The following is a 21,766-nucleotide window of genomic DNA, read 5'->3' on the forward strand; positions in this document are numbered from 1 at the left end:
GGCTCCAATTTTATGCATGTACGCAATTGCTTCATATGCACGCGAAAGGTGGACAACGAATAAGGAAGACCGAAGAAGAATCGACACCTTTGAATTATGGTGTTGGTGAAAAATATTGAATATACCATGGACTGCCAGAAGAACAAACAAATCTGTCTCGGAAGAAGTACAACCAGAATGCTCCTTAAAAGCAAGAATGGAAAGAATTTGTCTCACATACTTTGGACATGTCATCAGGAGGGACCAGTCCCTGAAGAAGGACATCACGCTTAGTAGATGGTCAGCGAAAAAGAGAAAGACCATTAATGAGATGAATTGACAAAGTGGCTGCAACAATGGATTCACACATAGCAATGATTGTGAGGATGCCACAGGACCGGGCAGTGTTTTGTTCTGTTGTACATAGGGTCGTTATGAGTCGGAACTGACTAGACGGCACCTAATTCCAACAACACGCATGTGAAGTCCTTAGCACGGTGGCTACTATTGGTGTGGAGTGAGCCCTCAATATACATCCACAATTATTAACGTTATTTTTGTACTTTTATTTAAGACAGAAGTTGCAAATATAAATGCCTACAGGCACCCAACTAGAGACAGGAATGAATTAAGCCAAGTGTCCATCTAAAAGGAACAGCCGCTGTTCGCCTTCAGCTGATTACCGCCACATGGAAAGGAGGGTCTGGATTGCCAGACCTTGAAATTTTTCAAAAGAAGCCAAGAATCTAAACTTTTTGGGGATAAAACTGTCTACTTTATAATGTTGACTCTAAATTTAAATTACAAAACAATATTATGTCTGCCAACCATGTGTGAGCTACACAGAACATGTTTAGCTCACACAGCCATTTGTTGAGACCTGAGGTTCCCAGCAATGATGCAGAGATCCTGGGTGCCCTTTTGGAACACTGAGCTGCCACGTCCTCCTCCTGAGATGTTAGGCTGTAAGTTCTCCCATGTGTAAGAAGAGGGGCTTGCCCAGGATGGCCTGATCTCGTTCTGGGCTGAAGTTCCATGATCTCTAGTGTCTGACTGCTGGCATTGAGGAGGTGAACCCAGTGAGACCCAGGGCTGGAGGAGTTGGCCAGGGAGGCCAGGCCTGACTGCTGAGCTGCAGTGGGGAGAAACCCATGGTTATTCGGCCTGTGGTGAAGAAAGACAAGAGGTCCCTGGGTGGTGCGAGCAGTTTGCAATAGGTTACTAACCTAAAGGTTGGCAGTTCAAACCCACCTAGTGGCTCTGTGGAAAAAAGGCCTGGTAGTCCTCTTCCATAAAGATTATAGCCAAGAAAACTCTATGGATCTCAGTTCTACTCTATCACGCATGGAGTCTCCATGAGTAGGAATTGACTCATTAGCAATTGGTTTAGTTTTTTCTTTTTGATTTTAGAAAAAAAAAAAAAGCAAGAGAGGTGGCAAGGCTGGCTAGACAGGCAGAGAATCAGGATAACTGACCTGACTAGTTAAACTACTTTACTAAGAACTCTAGCTGAACTGAACCAAGTCTGAATCTGTGTTTGTGTGTGTGTGTGTGGGTGGGTGTGTGCCCTCACCCGAGGAAGGGAGTCAGAGAGACAGAACAAGCCTGGCTGTATATCTGCTTCGTCTGTTTGCTTCTCTCAGGTTTGTTCCTATATGAAAGGGCCTTTCTAATCCTTGTGCTCACAGAAAAGGAATTTTCAGCTGTGGTTCTGTTTCCAAAAACTTTCACAACATACCCCCCAACTCAGCAAATCATTGGGCCCAGATCCCAGGGCTCAAGATTTGCAGCCAGGCCCCCGGGGTTCTAGAACCCAGAGTGGACACGTAGAGGATCCTACAGGCAAGCATGTATGTTAGAGCCGCCAGCGAGCTCAAACCCACCTGCCAAGGAATAGCTGGGCATTCCACCACCTGCATCTCAAAGACAGGGCAGGTCAATGTACGCCCAGCAGGAACAGAAGAAACGCTGCTGTTGTCCCAGCTGATTGAGGTGGGGTTGCCGGGAAGGCAAGATCACCTTTCTGCAAGGAACTTGGTGAGCCCAAGGAGAAGATTGGGTTTCCTCCATTCCTGGGTTATTCAACTTTCAATTCATGGTGAGTTTCTACCTCTGAGCAGATGTATCCTGTAGCTTTGTGACATTTTAGAAAAAGAGACCTTAGAGGTTTTCAAATATTTTTAGCAGCAGAACTCTTTCTTTAAAATGATATCATTATACATTTGCCTAGAGACCAAAATCTACTAGTGGTTAGTAGGGGTGAGAGGGAGGGGGAAAGAGGGACTCACTCCTTGGGGAGCACTGAGCTTCTGTTAAGGGTGATGGAAAAATTTGGAAATGGGAGCAGTGATGGTTGCGTGACATGATGAAAGTAATTAACGTCACTGAATTGTACACGCTAAAAGATGTTAAAATAACAATTTTTTGTTATATATAATATACAACAAAAATGTCATTTTAACCTTTTATGTATATACATATAGATACATACCACAATTAGAAAAATGAAAAAAAATCTTGCACTGAACCCCAACATATAAAATGTATTTTCAAATGAGTGACTAGCATGTTCCTTAGGCAATTTAAATTATTTATTCTTTCGTGGTAACAACTGATATTTTCCAAATCTCAGCAGTGTCTACAGGACATTTTGGGATTCTTTGGAGCATGGTGTGCAAACCAGTGACAGAGTCCTCCCGTTCTGGGGTGTTGGGGTTCTGAGTGGTAAGAGGCCACTACACTGTCTATCACAAAGTGAGATAAAGGCACAAAGTCACTGCCATCATCTCTCACAAAGTAAGAAGAAGATAACAGAAGGGAATCACAGCGTTTCACTCACTGAATTTGAATAGGAGGTAGCTAGTGTCATGTGTTAGAAAGATAAAGCATGGTGCTGCAAAAATCAGGGCCCTGCAATTGGGTTTTGGCTCTAGGCTTTAGAGTTAGCACTCACTGTGTGACACTGGAGAAGTCCATTCCTGTCTGCAGACTGAGTCCCCATTTGTGAAGGTCCCTTCATCCAAGAGTCTGGGATCTGCTGCTGTCAGTGGGTTTAGCATGGAAGGCTGCACCATCTCAAGAACAGTCCAGGTATACTCTGTGTTCATAAAGTGACACCTAGCCCCCTCTGCACCCAAATTTGCACATTGGTACTAAGTTCTATAGGGTGATTACGTACCAAGCAATGGAAATGAACTGTTGGAAGGGCTCAGTTGACTCCATGAAGTGCAGAAGAGCGGCAAATGAGGCCATCCTTACAAGTGCTGGCCCTGGAGCCAGACCTACATTTCCATCCTGGCTGTATCAATTACTGACTGAGTGAGCCTGGGCAAGCCTCTCACCATCTTGTTTTCCCATCTGTACAATGGGAATAGCCTAGTACCTCCCTCTCAGTATTGCTGGGTTAGTCAGTATTAATCAGCACGGTGGGGAAGCACCCAGACCTAGATTCAAATTCACTCTCTTCCAGTAAAAAGGAAAGTGACTCTACAAACCTCAGTGTTTTCATTTGTCAAGTAGGGATATTGATGAAGTCAGAAATGTTTGTAAAGCAATACTTGCAATATTGTCAACATCCTGAAAAAAGTGATGTGGGCAAGTGTAAGGAAATGCCTTCGGGGGAAATCGTGCCAGTTGTAGGTGATGAGTGAGGATGGTTGTATGAGCTACTGGGAAGAGCTAGGCCAGAGTCAAGATCAGGCTGGCACCCAGCTGTGCCCACTTCCTGGGTGCTCTCCAGAAAGACTTTTCCTCTTTCTGCACCACAGTTCTTTCTGTCTGAACAAGGAAGATATTACACTCTGTGTAACTGGATTCTAATATTCTCTGGTTTCAAATCAGCCTTATAGGGGGACCTGGGTTGTTCAATATCCCAACCCAAATGCCTTTAGGATCAAACTCATCAGGCGAGTAAAGTGAGCCATCTTGAGTTGTATTTTTTCAAGACAGTCACAAAATCAACCTATTAAACATGAAGGAATAATCTTTATATCCACAGGGAAATGTGCTCTGATTTTTATTGAACCACAGACAGCTTCAAATTTGGAAAGACTAGTGGGTTATCCAGCTATCTAGTGCTGCAACAATAGAAATACCACAAATGGATGGTTTTAACAAACAGACATCTAGTTTCTCATAGTTTAAGAGGCCAGAAGTCTGAATTCAAGATGCTGGCTCTAGGGGAAGCCTTTCTCACTGTCGGCTCTGGAGGAAGGTCCTTGTCTCTTCAGCTTCTGTTTCCTGGTTCCCTGGAGATCTCCATGTGGATTGGCATCTGTCTTCCCCCATCTCTGCTTGCTTAATCTGCCACTTTTATATTTTATGTGAAAGATTGACTCAAGGTACACCTTACACTAATCCTGCCTCATTAACATAACAAAGACAACTCATTCCCAAATGGGATTATAACCACAGGCATAGAGATTAGGATTACAACACATATTTGGGGGGTACACAATTCAATCCATAACAGGGGCCCTGAAGTATGTGGAGCCCTCAAATGCATCTAACAGGGACATCCACTAGCCAGCAATGGTGTATTGTTGCCAAGCAGAATAAAAGGCCCAGTGCTTCTAGATCTTCCAGGTTATTAAAAGTTGGAAATCCAGATTTTGTAGGCATGCGTATGTGTGGAATTTTCTGACCTTTATGAGTTGGCAAATAATTCAAAATCTTTTTTTAAAAAACAACACTTCTCCAAGTCAGAGAAAGCTCACTGAGGGGATTTTACAATTCAGGTGTAACCAGTTTCTCAAATATATCAGCAGGTGTCGGCTGTCCCCATCTCTACCTCCCAATAAAGGAGGATTCACCATAGGAGCCCTAAGACCACAAAGAACACTGGCTCTTCACTCTCCACATTGTACATGTTTAATAGGACCAAAAGCAGCACTTCGTGGCCGTTAGTTTCAAACTTCAGGGCTGATAAAAATTACTTGGGATTAAAATCACTTGAGGAGTTTGAGCAAGATTCTTCCCCCCGCCCCCGCCAGGCCCTACCCACAGAAATTTTGATTCAGCTGGTCTAATTTGGGCATCAGGAACCTGCCCTTTCATAAGCACCCCAGATGGTTCCTAGGCCTCCCTTTGGGAAACTGAGCTCAGGTCTAGCCCGGGGTCAGCAAAATGGACTGCTATGGAAGTTCTGCCAACGAGCCTGCTGAGAGCACTGGAGGGTGATTAGCTGAGCCAATTGCTGTACCTCAGGAGACACAGACTGAGGGGAGTTGATTTGTCTATTCCAGGGAGCATGGAACAGAGACCCACTCATGTTACTCAGTTACTAGTGGTTTATTTTAAGAATTCACAGAGAAGTAAGGAAGATAAGAGATGATCTGAACTGCACAGCCAAACCCCATGGAGGGCAGAATATTGTTCGGCAATGTTTTTCACTCTAAGTGACTGGATTATCTCATCCTCCCATAAAGAGTGGGCATCTGTTGCTGCTTCTCTAATTATGAGCACTCTTCTGTGCTCTATGCTCAGACCCTATCTCATTGCTCCCCAAGGGAAAAGGTCTGATTGGTTCCACTTCTACCAGCCAGGGCATAGTGCTCCCATTAGACAGAGTGTTCCCACAGCCACCATGGGCTGCTGGCCAGGCAATAGCTAGTGGTCTTTGGGTCAAGCCACCATTCCATGTCATACCACCTGTGGCTAGGCTGCCATGGTCAAGTGATGCTAAGCATGCCAACCTGTGTGTCAGGAACCTCCCAGAGAAAGGCTACGGACATGGTAATCCAAAACACCAAACCCACTGCCACTGAGTCGATTCCAACTCGTAGCAAACGTATAGGGCTTCCAAGGCTATAAATCTTTATGGAAGCAGACTGCCACATCTTTCTCCCACAGAGTGGCTGGTGGGTTCGAATTACCAACCTTTCAGTTAGCAGCTGAGCACTTTAACCACTGTGCCACCAGGGCTCCTTATAGTAGGTGAGGAAAGAATGGGAGATAAGGAAAGATAACCAAAATGACCAAAAGGATAAAAGCTCCATAAGTCTGAAGGGACAGGTGCTCCAACGGGAACACCCTAGCCTGCCTGGTGACAGAAACTAGATGCAGAGAGCAGAGTAGCATAGTAGGTAAGGATACAGGCTCTGGAGTCACACCACTTGTGTTCTTATCCCAGCTCTACCACTGTATGTGGCCTTGGGCAAGTTACCTGACCCCTCTTCATTTGCACTTCCCAGTCTTTCAATACAAATGACTTTAATAATAACTTCACAAAGGGCTTGTGAGGGTTAAATAAAATACTGTGTGTTAAGCCTTTAGCACAGAGCCTGGCCTAAAGCAAAAGACAATATTTAGTTAACTTAAGAAACCTACAGAGACTTTCCCTTCTCAGAAAACGTCCTCACTGAAGAACAGAACAACATTGCAAGAGGAAACCGAAGTTCTGGGGAAACATGACCTATTAGTGTTATTCTCCAAGTGTATAAAAGACACGTGGACTAAAAGTAGCATGTGGTATGGGTGGGGGTGCAAGCAGAAAGAGCACTGAATCAGTAGTGAGGACACCTGGATACAAGTCCCCACTCTGCCCTTTTTGTAACTCGACTTGTGACCAGCCAGAAACTAGGCCCTTCCTATGCCTGATCTTGGCTTATGACATTTTTGAAACATGGGGGTTGGGCCAACTGATCTCAGAGGGCACTTCCAACTCTGAAGCTCTGGGATCTTTTGAGTATCAGGAATGGCAAACGAAGAAGAAACAAAGACTTAGTCAACTGATCCCAGATTCTAGAAGGACTATTTTGCTGTTGTTGTTTTTAATGTAAAGCTTCCCTGAAAGGTATCTTTAGTCTGAAATAACAGTCAGGTTTGCTGGGAGAAGAAGGTGTAGTTGGAATCCACTCCTGTCACTGTTTAAGAAGAACTTTACCTTGTCCTTCACTTCACACAAAACCTGACACCACATAATATATTGTCTGAGTCCCCCACAAGAACATCACTTCAGCTCCATGAGGGCAGGAAATTGGTTTGCTTTACTCACTGCCAGATCCCCAGCTCTTAAAACAGGGCCTTGAACATAGCTGCTGGCGTTATTGTTAGCTGCTGTTGAGCCAGCTCCATGCACAGTGGAAGGAAACACTGCCTGGTCCCGTGCTAGCCACACAATCAGTTGCAGATCTGACAATGTTCCGTTGTGATCCAGAGGATTTCCACTGGCTGATTTTCAGAAGCAGACTACCAAGACTTTCTTCCTAGTCTTAGTCTGGAAGCTCTGAACCTATTCAGTGTCATGTTGTTAGTTGTCGTGGAGTAGATTCTGACGCATGGTGAACCCATGTGCGCAGACTAAAACTGCTCCATGGGGTTTTCAAGGCTGTGATTTTTCAGAAGCAGATCGCCAGGCCTGTCTTCCTAGGCACCTCTGGGTGGGTTCCAACCACTAACCTTTTGGCTAATAGTTAAGTGCATAACCATGTGCACCACCCAGGGGCTCCATTCACATACCAACATGCGATTTACCAATGACAGATGGGTGGTGGCTGCACATGAGGTGTATTGGCCAGGAATAAAACCTGGGTGTCCCACATGGAAGGTGAGAATTCTACCATTAAATCACCATTGCCTTTATGTGAACATAACTCATAATATTTATGCCCAGAAAAAAAAGACAATCCTATGATATACTTCTGCCTTTTTGTCCTGGTGAGCAAAGCCTTAAGTTAAGGAATTTATTCCTAACTGTTGAAATTCAGAACTCAGGCTACTGATGAGGAAAGGACTAGGCAAGCAGACGATCCTTCCCCTTATTCCTGAAAATGTTCCCTGGACAGTGCCCCACGTGAACAGCCAGTGAGGGCACTGCCCTGGGGACGGAGGCCATGTGAGGATGCTGAGCTGAGGAAAGGCACTTCATCTGGAGCAGACCTTGACTTGTGAAGGATTTCCTGCTTGATTCTGGAGCCTGGTTGCTGGCCTTGCATTAGGCTTTGAAGGCTTGAGCATTCAGGAACTGTCCTAAAATTTTCCCCCTTCTGCATCCGAAAGGCCTATAATGTTCAGGAACAGTCAATTGTCTAGGGAATGGAAACAAAAGAACAAAGGCAAAATCTACTAATTGGAAGGGAAAGAATCTCAGATTGAGCTGAACGTAAAATCCACTTAGAATTGAAACACCTGGAGCCATATGGAGAAGGAACATGACTACAAACCTGGGGAAGGGGTCCTAGTAAACAAGGAAATTCCATCCTGGTTCTTAGTCCATGTTCACAAGAATTTCATGGAAGAAGGCATGTTTCTTCAGAGCTTTGAGCTTCTCCTTGTGAAGTGGCTTTCGCTGCCAGTGGCACCTTTTGTCTGCTCTAAGAGTGAGCAGAAGGGAAGCTCCAGGCAAGCACACGTCTGTTTATCTAAGTATGGCCTCTTTGCTGAGAGTGCTGAGCTAAAAAGAAATGTGAACCTAGCACCAGGGGACCTGGGGCCTGGCCCCTCATCTCTACCTTACTGGCTGTATCACTTTGGTAACTTCCTTCCCCTCTCCAGAACTCAGTTTCTCCCTCTGTAGGGAGAGAAATTTGCTTTTCATTTGAGTTCCCTTTTCTCTGTTCTTTCAAACCTCATTGTTATCAGCCTCAAAGGCTTCAGTCTACTTTTCTGGCCCTGTTCTCTACCCACCCCCGCTCCTTCTGTTGGCAGATAAACTGTTTCTGGCTTGGTGTGGAATTGCACCTCCAAAATGGGGAACAGCTCTGAGTCTCAGTCACAGACACCAGGGTAAGGAGGACTCTTACCACAGGTTGAACCAGTGCCGGGCTCTCTGGTTGCTTTCTGTCCATGGCCACAGGGCTGATGGACCCGCCCTTCCTCTCCTCTCTCAGCACCACTGCTTGTTTTGCCAAGTTCCCTTCTGTGGCTTGTGACAGGGTGACACCCCAAGGGGGAAAAGCTGCCAACAAGAGCCCTGAGTCCTGGGTGCTGGGTGAGAAGGTGGAGCTCTCCCAGTGTCTGCCTCTGAGGCTACATGGGGATTCTTCTCTGCTAAGTAGCCTTAATTTCCTTATCTATGAAATGGAAATAAGATCTCTGACCAGTCATCTAAGAGGTCCTTTGGAAGAACAAGACAGGAAAATAGATTTGGGGGAAGTCTTTGATTTGCTACTTACACCCTTGGGTCCAAGACTCAACCACAGCTTTGATCTGCTGCCCCTCTGACAAGCTGTTTCTTCACTTCATTCATCTTGTTAGCCTTGCCAGCAAAAACAGAGCAGTTGAGAGCATGGAATCTGGAATTTCACTGCCTGGGGTTTCATACTGGCTCTGCTACTCACCAGCTGTGTGTTCTTGAGCAAGTTAACTCACCTCTCTGATCCTCAGTTTCCTCATCTATAAAGTAGGTATAAAACAAAACCTACATCATGGGTTGCTGTGAGATAATATATGAAGAGCACCTGGCAATCATTTGAGGCACATTGGTGGTGCAATGGTTAAGCGCTCAGCTACTAGCCAAAAGATTGGTGGTTCGAACCACCCAGCAGCTCCATGGGAGAAAGACCTTGCAATCTGCTCCCATAAAGATTACAGCCTAGGAAACGCTACAGGGCAATTCTACACTGTAACATGGGGTCACTATGAGTCAGAATCAACGGCACCCAACAGCAACAACAACTCATGTTGCTGTTAATGTTATCTCCTTTCAAGACCCACAACCTTCTGGTGGCAGTTCAGCCATCACTGATAGGATCAGTAGAAGACTCCGTGTAACTAGTAGACACTCTAAAAACACAGTTCTCAAGGTGTGATCCACAGAACTTTGGGGGTTCCTGAGATTCTTTCAAAGAGTTCTCAAAGTCAAAATTATTTTTAGAAAATTACTGTCTTGTCATTTTCACTGTACTGACATTTACACTAATTGTGCAAAATCAATGGCTGGTAAAATTGCTGGTACCTTAGCGTCAACGAAGACAGTACCACCCAACTGCTCAAGTTGTCATTATATTCCTCACTGCAACACATTTGTAGGAAAAAACAGCCAGTTTTACTTAAGAATTTCTTTTATTAAGCAGTGAATATTGTTAATTTTATTGAATCTTGCCCCTTGAGTATATTGTTGTTAGGTGCCATTGAGTTGGTTCTGACTCATAGTGACCCTATGTACAACAGAACAGAACATTGAAACACTGCCCTATCCTGTACCAGCCTCACAATCTTTGCTATTTGCACTCGTTGTTGCAGGCACTGTATAAATCCTTCTCCTTGAGGGTCTTCCTCTTTTTCACTGACCCTTTACTTTACTAAGCATGATATCCTTTTCCAGAGGCTGGTCCCTCCTGATAACATGTCCAAAGTACATGAGACAAATTCTCACCATCCTCCCTTCTAAGGAGCTTTCTGGCTTTTCTTCTTCCAAGATAGATTTGTTCATTCTTCTGGAAGTCCATAGTGTATTCAGTATACTTCACCAACACCATAACTCAAAGGTATCAATTCTTTTTGGTTTCACTTTTTCATTGTCAAGCTGTCACATGCATATGAGGTGACAGAAAATATCATGGCTTGGGTCAGGCACACCTTAGTCCTCAAAGTGACTTCTTTGCTTTTTAACGCTTTAAATAGGTCTTTTGCAGCAGATTTGCCCAATGCAATGTGTCATTTGATTTCTTGACTGCTGCTTCCTTAGAGTCAACCTTAATGACATGGGTGGAGTAAAGCTTTCGGGACCTTCATTTGCTGATGTGGCACGACTCAAAATGAGAAGAAACAGCTGCAAACATCCATTAATAACCAGACCCTGGAATGTACGAAGTATGAATCTAAGAATATTGGAAATCGTCAAAAATGAAATGGAACACATAAACATCGATATCCTAGGCATTAGTGAGCTGAAATGGACTGGTATTGGCCATTTTGAATTGGACAATCATATAGTCTACTATGCTGGGAATGACAATTTGAAGAGGAATGCTGTTGCATTCATCGTCAAAAAGAACGTTTCAAGATCTATCCTGCAGTACAAAGCTGTCAGTAATAGGATAATATCCATATGCCTACAAGGAAAGACCAGTTAATACAACTACTATTCAAATTTAAGTACTAACCACTAGGGCCAAAGATGAAGGAACAGAAGATTTTTATCAGCTTCTGCAGTCTGAAATTGATCAAAATGCAATCAAGATGCATTGATAATTACTAGCGATTGGAATGAGAAAGTTGGAAACATAGAAGAAGGACCAGTAGTTGGAAACTATGACCTTGGTGATAGAAACGATGCCAGAGATCAAATGATAGAATTTTGCAAGACCAACGACTTCTTCATTGCAAATACCTTCTTTCACCAACATAAATGGCGACTATACACACAGACCTCGCCAGATGGAACACAGAGAAATCATACTGAATACATCTGCAGAAAGAGATGATGGAGAACCTCAATATCATCAGTCAGAACAAGGCCAGGGGCCAACTGTGGAACAGACCATCAATTGCTCATAAGTAAGTTCAAGCTGAAACTGAAGAAAATCAGAGCAAGTCCATGAGAGCCAAAATATGACCTTGAGTACATCCCACCTGAATTTAGAGACCATCTGAAGAACAGATTTGACACATTGAACACTAGTGACCGAAGACCAGATGAGTTGTGGAATGACATGAAGGACATTATACATGAAGAAAGCAAGAGGTCATTGAAAAGACAGCAAAGAAAGAAAAGACCAAGATAGATGTCAGAGGATACTCTGAAACTTGCTTTCGAACGTCGAGCAGCTAAAGCAAAAGGAAGATGAAGTAAAAGAACTGAACAGAAGATTTCAAAGGGCATCTCGAGAAAAGGTAAAGTATTATAATGACATGTGCCAAGAGCTGGAGATGGAAAACCAAAAGGCAAGAATACGCTTGGCATTTCTCAAGCTGAAAGAACTGAAGAAAAAAATTCAAGCCTTGAGTTGCACTAGTGAAGGATTCTATGGTGAAAATATTAAACGATGCAAGAAGCATCAAAAGAAGATGGAAAGAATACAAAGAGTCATTATACCAGAAAAAATTAGTTGATGTCCTACCATTTCAAGAGGTGGCATATGATCAGGAATCGATAGTACTAAAGGAAGAAGCCCAAGCTGCTCTGAAGGCGTTGGCGAAAAACAAAGCTCCAGGAATTGATGGAATATCAACTGAGATGTTTCAACAAACAGATGCAGTGCTGGAGGTGTTCACTCATCTATGCCAAGAAATATGGAAGACAGCTTCCTGGCCAAGTGACTGGAAGAAATCCATATTTATGCCTATTCCCAAGAAAGGTGATCCAACGGAATGTGGAAATTATAGAACAATATCATTAATATCACACGCAAGTAAAATTTTGCTGAAGATCATTCAAAAATGGCTGCAGCAATATATTGACAGGGAACTGCCAGAAATACAGGCCAGTTCCAGAAGAGGACATGGAACCAGGGATATCACTGCTGATGTCAGATGGATCCTGGCTGAAAGCAGAGAATATCAGGAGGATGTTTACCTGTGTTTTATTGACTATGCAAAGGCATTCGACTGTGTGGATCATAACGAACATTGTAAAGATAACATTGTAAAGAATGGGAATTCCAGAACACTTAATTGTGCTCATGAGGAACCTTTACATAGATCAAGAGGCAGTTGTTCGGACAGAACAAGGGGATACTGATTGGTTTAAAGTCAGGAAAGGTGTGTGTCAGGGTTGTATTCTTTCACCATACCTGTTCAATCTATATGCTGAGCAAATAATATGAGAAGCTGGACTATATGAAGAAGAACGGGGCATCAGGATTGGAGGAAGACTCATTAACAACCGGTATAATACAGATAACACAACCTTGCTGGCTGAAAGTGAAGAGGACTTGAAACACTTACTAACGAAGATCAAAGACCACAGCCTTCAGTATGGATTGCACCTCAACATAAAGAAAACAAAAGTCCTCACAACGGGACTAATGAGGAACGTTATGATAAATGGAGAAAAGATTGAAGTTGTCAAGGATTTCATTTTACTTGGATACACAATCAACAGCCATGGAAGCAGCAGTCAAGAAATCAAAAGACACATTGCATTGGGCAAATCTGCTGCCAAGGACCTCTTTAAAGTGTTGAAGAGCAAAGATGTCACCCTGAAGACTAAGGTGTGCCTGACCCAAGCCATGGTATTTTCAATCGTATCATATGCATGTGAAAGCTGGACAATGAATAAGGAAGACCAAAGAGGAATTGACGCCTTTGAATTGTGGTGTTGGCGAAGAATATTGAATATACTATGGACTGCCAGAAGAATGAACAAATCTGTCTTAGAAGAAGTAAAACCAGAATGTTCCTTAGAAGCAAGGATGGCGAGACTGCGTCTTACATACTTAGGATATGTCGTCAGGAGGGATCAGTCCCTGGAGAAGGACATCATGCTTGGCATTGTACAGGGTTAGCAGGAAAGAGAAAGACCCTCAACGAGGTGGATTGACACAGTGGCCGCAACAACGAGCTGAAGCACAACAATGATTGTAAGGATGGTTCAGGACCGGGCAGTGTTTCGTTCTGTTGTGCATAGGGTCGCTATGAGCCGGAACTGACTCGACAGCACCTAACACCAACAACGGCAGCTTCCATGGATGTTGACTGCGGATCCAAGTAAAATGAAATCCTTGACAACTTCAGTATTTTCTTTATTTGTCATGATGTTGCTTATTGGTGTAGTTATGAGGATTTTTGTTTTCTTTACATTGAGGTGTAATCCATACTGAAGGCTGTACTCTGGTCTTCATCAGTAAGTGCTTTAATCCCTTTTCACTTTCAGCAAGCAAGGTTGTGTCATTTGCATATGGCAGGTTGTTAATGAGTCTTCCTCCAATCCTGATGCTGCATTCTTCTTCATATAGTCCAGCTTCTCTGATTATTTGCCCAGCGTACAGATTGAGCATGATGAAAGAATACAACCCTGACACACACCTTTCCTGACTTTATACCATGTAGTATTTCCTTGTTCTTTTCAAACAACTGCCTCTTGATCTATGTACAGGTTCCTCTTGAGGACAATTAATTATTCTGGAATTCCCATTCTTCATAATGTTATCTATAATTTGTTATGACCCACACAGTCAAATGCCTTTGCATAGTCAATAAAACACAGGTAAACATCTTTCTGGTATTCTCTGCTTTCAGCCATGATACATCTGACATCAGCAATGGTATCCCTCATTCCACCTCATTCCACGTCCTCTTCTGAATTCAGCTTGAATTTCCGGCAGTTCCCTGTCAATGTACTGCTGCAACCACTTTCGAATGATCTTCAGCAAAATTGTACTTGTGTGTGATATTAATAATATCGTTTGATAATTTCCGTATTTTTTGGATCACGTTTCTTTGGAATGGGCACCAATATGGATCTCTTCCAGTCAGTTGGCCAGGTACTATCTACCAAGTTTCTTGGCACAGATGAATAAACTCTTCCATTGTTATATCCGCTTGTTGAAACATCCCAGTTGATATTCCACCAATTCCTGGAGCCTTGTTTTTTGCCAATGCCTTCAATGCAGTTTGGACTTCTTTCTTCAGTACCATTGGTTCCTGATCATATGCTACCTCCTGAAATGGTTGCACATCAATCAATTCTTTTTGGTATAATGACTGTGTAATTTCTTCCATCTTCTTTTCTTCTTTCCTGCGTCATTCAATATTTTAGCCACAGAATCCTTCAATATTGCAACTCGAGGCTTGTTTTTTTTTTTTTGTTCAGTTCTTTCAGCTTGAAAAATGCTGAGCATAATCTTCCCTTTTGGTTTTCACACTCCACGTCTTTGCACATTTCATTATAGTACTTTATTTTGTCTTCTCGAGCTGCCCTTTGAAGTCTTCTGTTCAACTCTTTCACTTCATCATTTCTTACATTCACTTTAGCTACTCAACGTTCAAGAGCAAGTTTCAGAGTCTCTTCTGACCTCCATTTTGGTCTTTTCTTTCTTTCCTGTCTTCTTAATGACTTTTTGCTTTCTTCATGTATGATGTTCTTGGTGTCATTCCACAACTCATCTGTTCATTAGTGTTTAATGAATCAATCTATTCTTGAGATGGTCTCTAAATTCAGATGGTATAAACACAAGTTGGTGCTTTGGGTTTTGTGGACTTGGTTTAATTTTCTTCATCTGCAACTTGTGCTTGCATATGAGCAATTGATGGTCTTTTCCACAGTTGGCCCCTGGTCTTTTTCTGACTGATAATATTGAGCTTTTCCATCGTCTCTTCAAACAGATGCAGTGGATTTGATTCTTGTGTATTCCGTTCACTGAGTCTCACGTGAGTAGTCATCGTTTATGTTGTTGGAAAAAGGTATTTCCAATGAATAAGTCATTTGTCTTGCAAAATTCTATCATATGATATCTGGCTTTCTCTCTACCACTAAGGCCATGTTTTCCAACAACAGATCCTTCTTTGTTTCCAACATTCACATTCCAATCACCAGTAATTATCAATGCATCTTGATTGCACGCTTAATCAATTTCAGACTGCAGAAGTTAGTAAAAATCTTTAATTTCTTCATCTTTGTCATTAGTGTTTGGTGTGTAAATTTGAATAATAGTCGTATTAACTGCTCTTCCTTGTAGGTGTCTAATTATCCTATTACTGACTGTTTTTGTTTTGTTTTGTTTGTTTTCATAACAAAGCTGCTAATTTATATTGCAAGTCAAGCAACTGCGTGAGTTGCTTTTCATTAGGACAACTATCTCTCACAGGGCCCAACAGAAGATCTTTAGTGCCAACCTCACAAGGAATGTTAACAAGAGTGTACTTCTTGTTACTATTCCATGTAATAAACGGGAGGTGGGCACAAAGAACTTCTGCTGGACCCTGTGGGAGGGTATTTGTCCCATGGGAAAGCAACTCATGCATGTTCGATTGGCAATATAAATTAGTAGCATTGTCATGAAAAAATTTTTTTACTTGGAAGAATGGCTGACTGACACACTATAGCTATTCAGGTGTGGGCATTTGGCATACATCTTCTCACAAGTGAATGAAGTGAGCCTATCACTTCAAGGAAAGTAACTACCAATGCTTGTGGCAAATGATAAGATTCAAGCTTTCAAGCAAATTTTGGAAAACAAATCTGCACCCATGAGCTTGACAGCTTCCCAATACTTAAAGATTCTTTGAATAATATTAGTGGTAATATTAGTAAAAGTGATTTACACATAGAGAGAGAGAGAGTAGAAGGAAATTTGTCAATATTTGGAAAATCTGCAGAACTCAGTGAACCAGTATTTTTCAAATGACTAAGGCAAAATGTTACCAAATCATGCATTGATAAAAGATACATTCAAAGTGTAAGATAGACCAAAGGATTATATGTGATAAAGCACCAAATGTTCATTGCCATGGTTTCAGATTCCACATTGCAACTAACCTTTCAGAAACTTCTACTTATCAAGTTTTAACGTGGTAAAAAAGCATACCCACAATTATCTCAAAAGCCCATTAAAATATTCCTCCCTTTTCCAACTATATCTCTAAGCGAGGTTGGGTTTTCTTTATGTACTTCAAGAGAACAACACATTGCAACAGATTAAATGCAGAATTGGAATGAGAAGCTGTCTTCTATTAACGCAGACACTAAAGAGATGTGCAAAAATGTAAAGTATTGCCACATTTCTCACTATTATTTTTTGTTTTAGAATTTCTAAATAAAAATGTGTTAATTATGATAACATTTAATGGATTTGTATGGGTTATTTTTTAAATGAATTAATATTTTTAACTTTTCTCTTTTACTTTCTATATGGTAAATATTAGTAGACATAATCTGTATAATCAATCTAATTGTAGTCCTCAGTCATATTTTTTAATAGAGTAAAAGGTCTGAGACCAAAATGTTTAAGAACCACTTTTGTAAATGTTTAAGACAGAGACAGACAGGGAGCAAAAAAAGAGTGAAGAGAAGTGCCATGTGCCAAGCACAGGAAGTACCAGTCCTGTTGGGCTTTCTGCTTGTCAGCCCAGACCAGGAACACTCTGGAATATGCTGTCCAACTCTGAGCACCACACTTTAATAGGGATACTGACAAACTGAACACTACACAAAAAAGGACTATTGAGGAATGTGAAAACTATGTCCCTAGAGGGGCAGTAGAAATAATGAGACAAATTTACCCCAGAGAGAAGCAAAACTGAAAATAAAAACAAAATCTTTGGAAATTACAACGGCTTCTTCAGCTTGCTGCAGGGTTATCAGATAACGTTTAAACCCACAGGATGTATAAGAATGAGACCTAATGTGCATTTTGCTACATCAGAATTTTTTTTTCTATTTTCTGTTCTCTCATTCTCTAATTATTCTTTATATCTGAAAATGTTTTGGCTATGTATCCTTCTCTTCTGTTTTTCTCTTTCTAGTTTTTTTCTTTCTCTCACTCTCCCTGTTTCTCTCTCTCCCTTTCATTATTTTCTATTAATTATCCAAAGTATGTAACAAATGTACTTTTGTCATTTATTTCAAATAGTTTTATGTTTGAAACACTTTCCTTCCTTAAAAAGTTAAGTGTGTGAAGAAGAAGAGGAAGAAGGGAGGCAGGGGGAAAGAAGGAAGAAGAGGAAGAAATAATAATGTTTTTATTCTCCCTTTGTAACCTGGTGTATTTAATAAGATAAAGGTTTAGATGTTGGTGGCTCCCAGCATAGGAGTAAGAGCACCTACTCCAAGTGTAGTAAACAGGAGGGGTGAGTAAGGCCAAGCCATAGGCTCTATTTATTATTTACCCTCCAAGGCCATCAGAGAGAAAGAACAAGTCAAAAAACAGAAAGTATAAATGTTTTGCAGGCAATGCCAGGGAAATAGGACAGAGAGTTCTGGAACATTTTTTTAAAAAGGCTTGTAACAAGTACATTCCTCTTCTAGGAAAGGACTTCAAGGACGTAATCAGAGATACAGGCATAAAAAATACGCACAAGGATGTTTGTTAAAATAGTATTTAAAATAATGAAGAATTTAAATATCTTAAATGTCCAACAATAAATGAATAATTAAATCAATTCTGGGACATTTATGCAATATACTATTAAGCAACCAATAAAAACTATTAACTGGGAAATATTTAATTGGCATGGGGAAATATAATGTTAAAGTAAAAAGTAATCACAATACCAAATCATGTTTAATAATTTGTTCAGTATCTTTTTGTTGAACTGCTCCCTACATTATAGCAGACACTGACCAGTCAGTAGCGGACATAGTCCCTGTCCTTAAACAGCTTACGTTTAAATGAGAGAGATAGTAAACAATTAATTATACAAATAATCAATTACATGCAGTTTAATCCATATGTAGAGAAAGAAACATAAGCTTACAAAAGGCTAGAAGGGAATATAAAATATTAATGACTGTTATTCAGTGATGATAAAACTGTGGGTGATTTCTATATTCTTTAAAATTTTTGTATTTTCCAATTTTTCTAGAATAAGAATATATTACTCTTAAAAACAATTTTTATGATAAACATTTGAGAAAAAAACATTTCTAGGGAACCCACTCTTCTAATTAATTTTGAACTCTTTTTTTAAAATAATATTTTATTGTGTTTTTCAATGGAGAACCCCTGAGGCAGCAGGAGAACAGTGGGATGCAGACCCCAAATTCTCATTAAAAAACCGGACTTAATGGTCTGACTGAGCCTAGAAGCACCCTGGTAGTCATGGTCCCCAGACCTTCTGTTAGCACAAGACAGGAACCATTCCCAAATCCAACTCTTCAGACAGGGATTGGACTGGACAATGGGATAGAAAATGATACTAGTGAAGAATAAGCTTCTTGGATCAAGTAGACACATGAGACTATGGCGGCATCTCCTGTCTGGTGGGGAGATGAGGGGGCAGAGGGGGCCAGAAGCTGGTGAAATGGACACAAAAAGAGAGACTGGAGGGAAGAAGTGTGCTGTCTCATTAGGGCGAGAGCAATTAGGAGTATATAGCAAGGTGTATATAAAATTTTTGTATGAGAGACTGACTTGATTTGTAAACTTTCACTTAAAGCACAATAAAAAAATTAAATAATAATAATATTTTATTGTGTTTTTGGTAAAAGTTTCACAGAAAATTAGGTTTCTATTTAACAATTTCTACACAAATTATTTAGTGACACTAGTTACATTTTACACAATATGTCAACATTCTGGAAACCCTGGTTGGGTAGTGGTTAAGAGCTACAGCTGCTAAAAAAAAGGTTCGCAGTTGGAATCCACCAGGTGCTCCTTAGAAACCCTATGGGGTTCCTATAGGGTCTACTCTGTCCTATAGGGTAGCTATGAGTCAGAAACGACTCGAAGGCAGTGGGTTTGGTTTTGGGGTTTTTGTCAACATTCTCATTAATTCCGTTCTGGTTGTTCCATTTCCAGCAATCTAGTTTCCCTGCCCTCTTATCTATTCATTTTTGTTGTTGTTGTCGTTAGGTGTCGTCGAGTCAATTCCAACTCACAGCAGCCCTATGTACAATAGAACGAAACATTGCCTGGTCCCACCATCTTTGTTTGTGGATAATTGTTGACCATTTGGTCTCAAATAAATTGTTTTTTAAAGGAGCACGGTACTCACAGGTTCTGTTCTTTATTTTATGAACCACTCTGTTATTTAGCTAAAAGGAAATCTCTGGGAATAGTTTTGGTTCAAGTTTTAAAGTATATCTCAGGGCAATACTCTCAGGGAGTATTCCAGTCTCAACTGATCCAGTAAGTCTAGACTTTTTAAGTTCTGTTCCACATTTTTCTCCTGCTCTATCAGGATGCATCTATTGGAGCCCTGATCATAATGGTCAGTAGTGGTAGCCAGGTACCATCTAGTTCTTCTGGTCTCAGGGTAGATGAGGCCATGGATCATATAGACTGTTAGTCCTGTAGACTAGTTTCTTCTCTGAGTCTTTGGTTTCCTTCTTTCTCTTTTGCTTCAGATGAGTAGAGACCAAAAGTTGTTAATTTCTAACTCTTACCATTCCTTCCTTTCTCCTTTCCATTATTAAACACCAGTGATGCCTTCTGAGTCTATGACCTACCTAAGAAGAATAAAATAAGAAGAGGCCTTCCTACAAATAATGCTGAACAGAGAAAATTTGAGGTGCCAGATATGCAACAGGCTACAAGACTGACTGTCCCTGTTCTCAAGGAGCTTAAAGTTTGGTGATAGGTACAGATAGTTAAACAGGGCAACAGGTACTAGGCATCAAGTTAAGCACATACTTCATGTGCCTCATCTCATTTATTCTTCACTGTAAATATATGTAAAATAATTCTGCAATTAGCCCCATTTTACAAATGAGGAAACTGAGGCTCACTGAGGTTAAGTAACAGCAAGTAAGTAGAAGAGCTGCAATTCAAACCCCCATGGCCTGACTCCAAAGTTGAAGCTCTAAATAAACCACCAGCAAAGGACTTTTTTTTTTTTTTAAAGGACTTAGCTATGAGAGGAATCACCTAAGGCTCTACCAGGGTGAGGACCTAGACCAGACCTGAGCATAAGGGAAACCTCCTTGAAAGAAGTGACCTCTAATCTGAGACCTAAAGAATAAGCAGTGGTTATCTGAGAAGAATGTTCCAGACAAGGGCCTGCGGACACATTCTGGAAATAGAAAGATTAGTAAGATTGGCATGTGTAATACTGCACGGGGTGGGAAGGAGGTAGAAATAAGGTCAGAAGGGTAAGCAGGGAACTGATAGTACACAGTCTTGAAAGCTAGGTTAAGAAATTTCAGCTTTATCCTGAAAAATATTGGGGATCACTGAAGTATTTTAAATAGGAAAGCATTAGGGTCAGTTTACCATTTACAAAATACAATTCTGGCAAGAATTGTATTTGGATGAGTAAAGACTGGAACCAGAGAGGCCAATTACAAGGCCATAGAAGTCGACCAGTAGAAAGATGATGTGGCCAGAACCAGGATAGAAGCAACAGGTAGAAAAAAAATATTTCAGAAGTAAAGTTGACAGATGTGGAGATTGAATATGAAGAGGTAAGGCAGAGGCAGAAGTAGGATGCTACAACAATTCTCAAGTATTGTGCCCATTGAAGTATCAGCCATTGAAAGAGGGAACATGGGAGGGGTGTCATTTTGTGGGAAGAGATAGTCGCATTAACCAGTGCCATCGAGACATCCTTAAACAACAGTTAGGACAAGTTTGGTCTGAAGTGCTTATGTGACAGTCAGGTGACAATGACCAACAAGAAGGTAGTTGAAAGAATCTAAATCTCAGGAGGAGTGGGGTTGGGGGTCAACAGATCTGATGATTAAGGCTTAGGAAAGGATGAGATTCTCTTGGAAGAGGTGCGTATCAAAAAGACAAGAGGGCTCAGGACAGAATCTGAAAAATACCAACAGGTAGGAGTTGGGCAAAAGAAGATTGGAAGAAAAAGAAAAAAAAGATTGGGGAATGAACAATAGTTAAAAACATAGAAGAAAAAATGCCTACAGAGGGGAAGCATGGTGTCACAGAAGCCACAAAGAGAATGATTCCAGAAGGTGGAAGTGGGGTAATAGGCAAAGAAGTATTAACTGAATTTAGAAACAAGGAAGCTGTTGGTTACTTTTTGGAAGCCAGCTTCAGTGTTAAGATGGGGTCAGGAGCCAGATTATAGGGTAGCTGGTCAACAGATAGAAACCCTGGTGGTGTGGTGGTTAAGTGGTACGGCTGCTAACCAAAGGGTCAGCAGTTCGAATCTGCCAGGCGCTTCTTGCTCTATGGGGCAGTTCTACTCTGTCCTGTAGGGTTGTTATGAGTTGGAATCGACTTGACGGCACTGGGTTTGGTTTTTTTGGTTTGGTCGACAGATGAGTACAAGGGGAAGAAGTAGAGAC

General features: G+C 41.3%; 1 protein-coding gene across 4 annotated transcripts in view; it reads left to right on the plus strand.

Annotated features, from left to right (window-relative positions):
• The window catches only part of ADRB2 (adrenoceptor beta 2), an 85,340-nt gene that overhangs the window by 53,970 nt on the left and 9,604 nt on the right, over nucleotides 1–21,766 (plus strand). For 3 of the 4 annotated variants that reach the window (XM_064277985.1, XM_064278000.1, XM_064278004.1), the window contains one exon: nucleotides 1–21,766. This exon is cut by the window's right edge and continues 9,604 nt beyond it. The gene's annotated coding sequence lies outside the window, so the exon portion shown is untranslated. The other variant, XM_064277987.1, reaches the window with a different exon arrangement.

Source organism: Loxodonta africana, chromosome 2 (assembly GCF_030014295.1).
Source record: "Loxodonta africana isolate mLoxAfr1 chromosome 2, mLoxAfr1.hap2, whole genome shotgun sequence".
In the NCBI taxonomy this organism is placed as follows: Eukaryota; Metazoa; Chordata; class Mammalia; order Proboscidea; family Elephantidae; genus Loxodonta; species Loxodonta africana.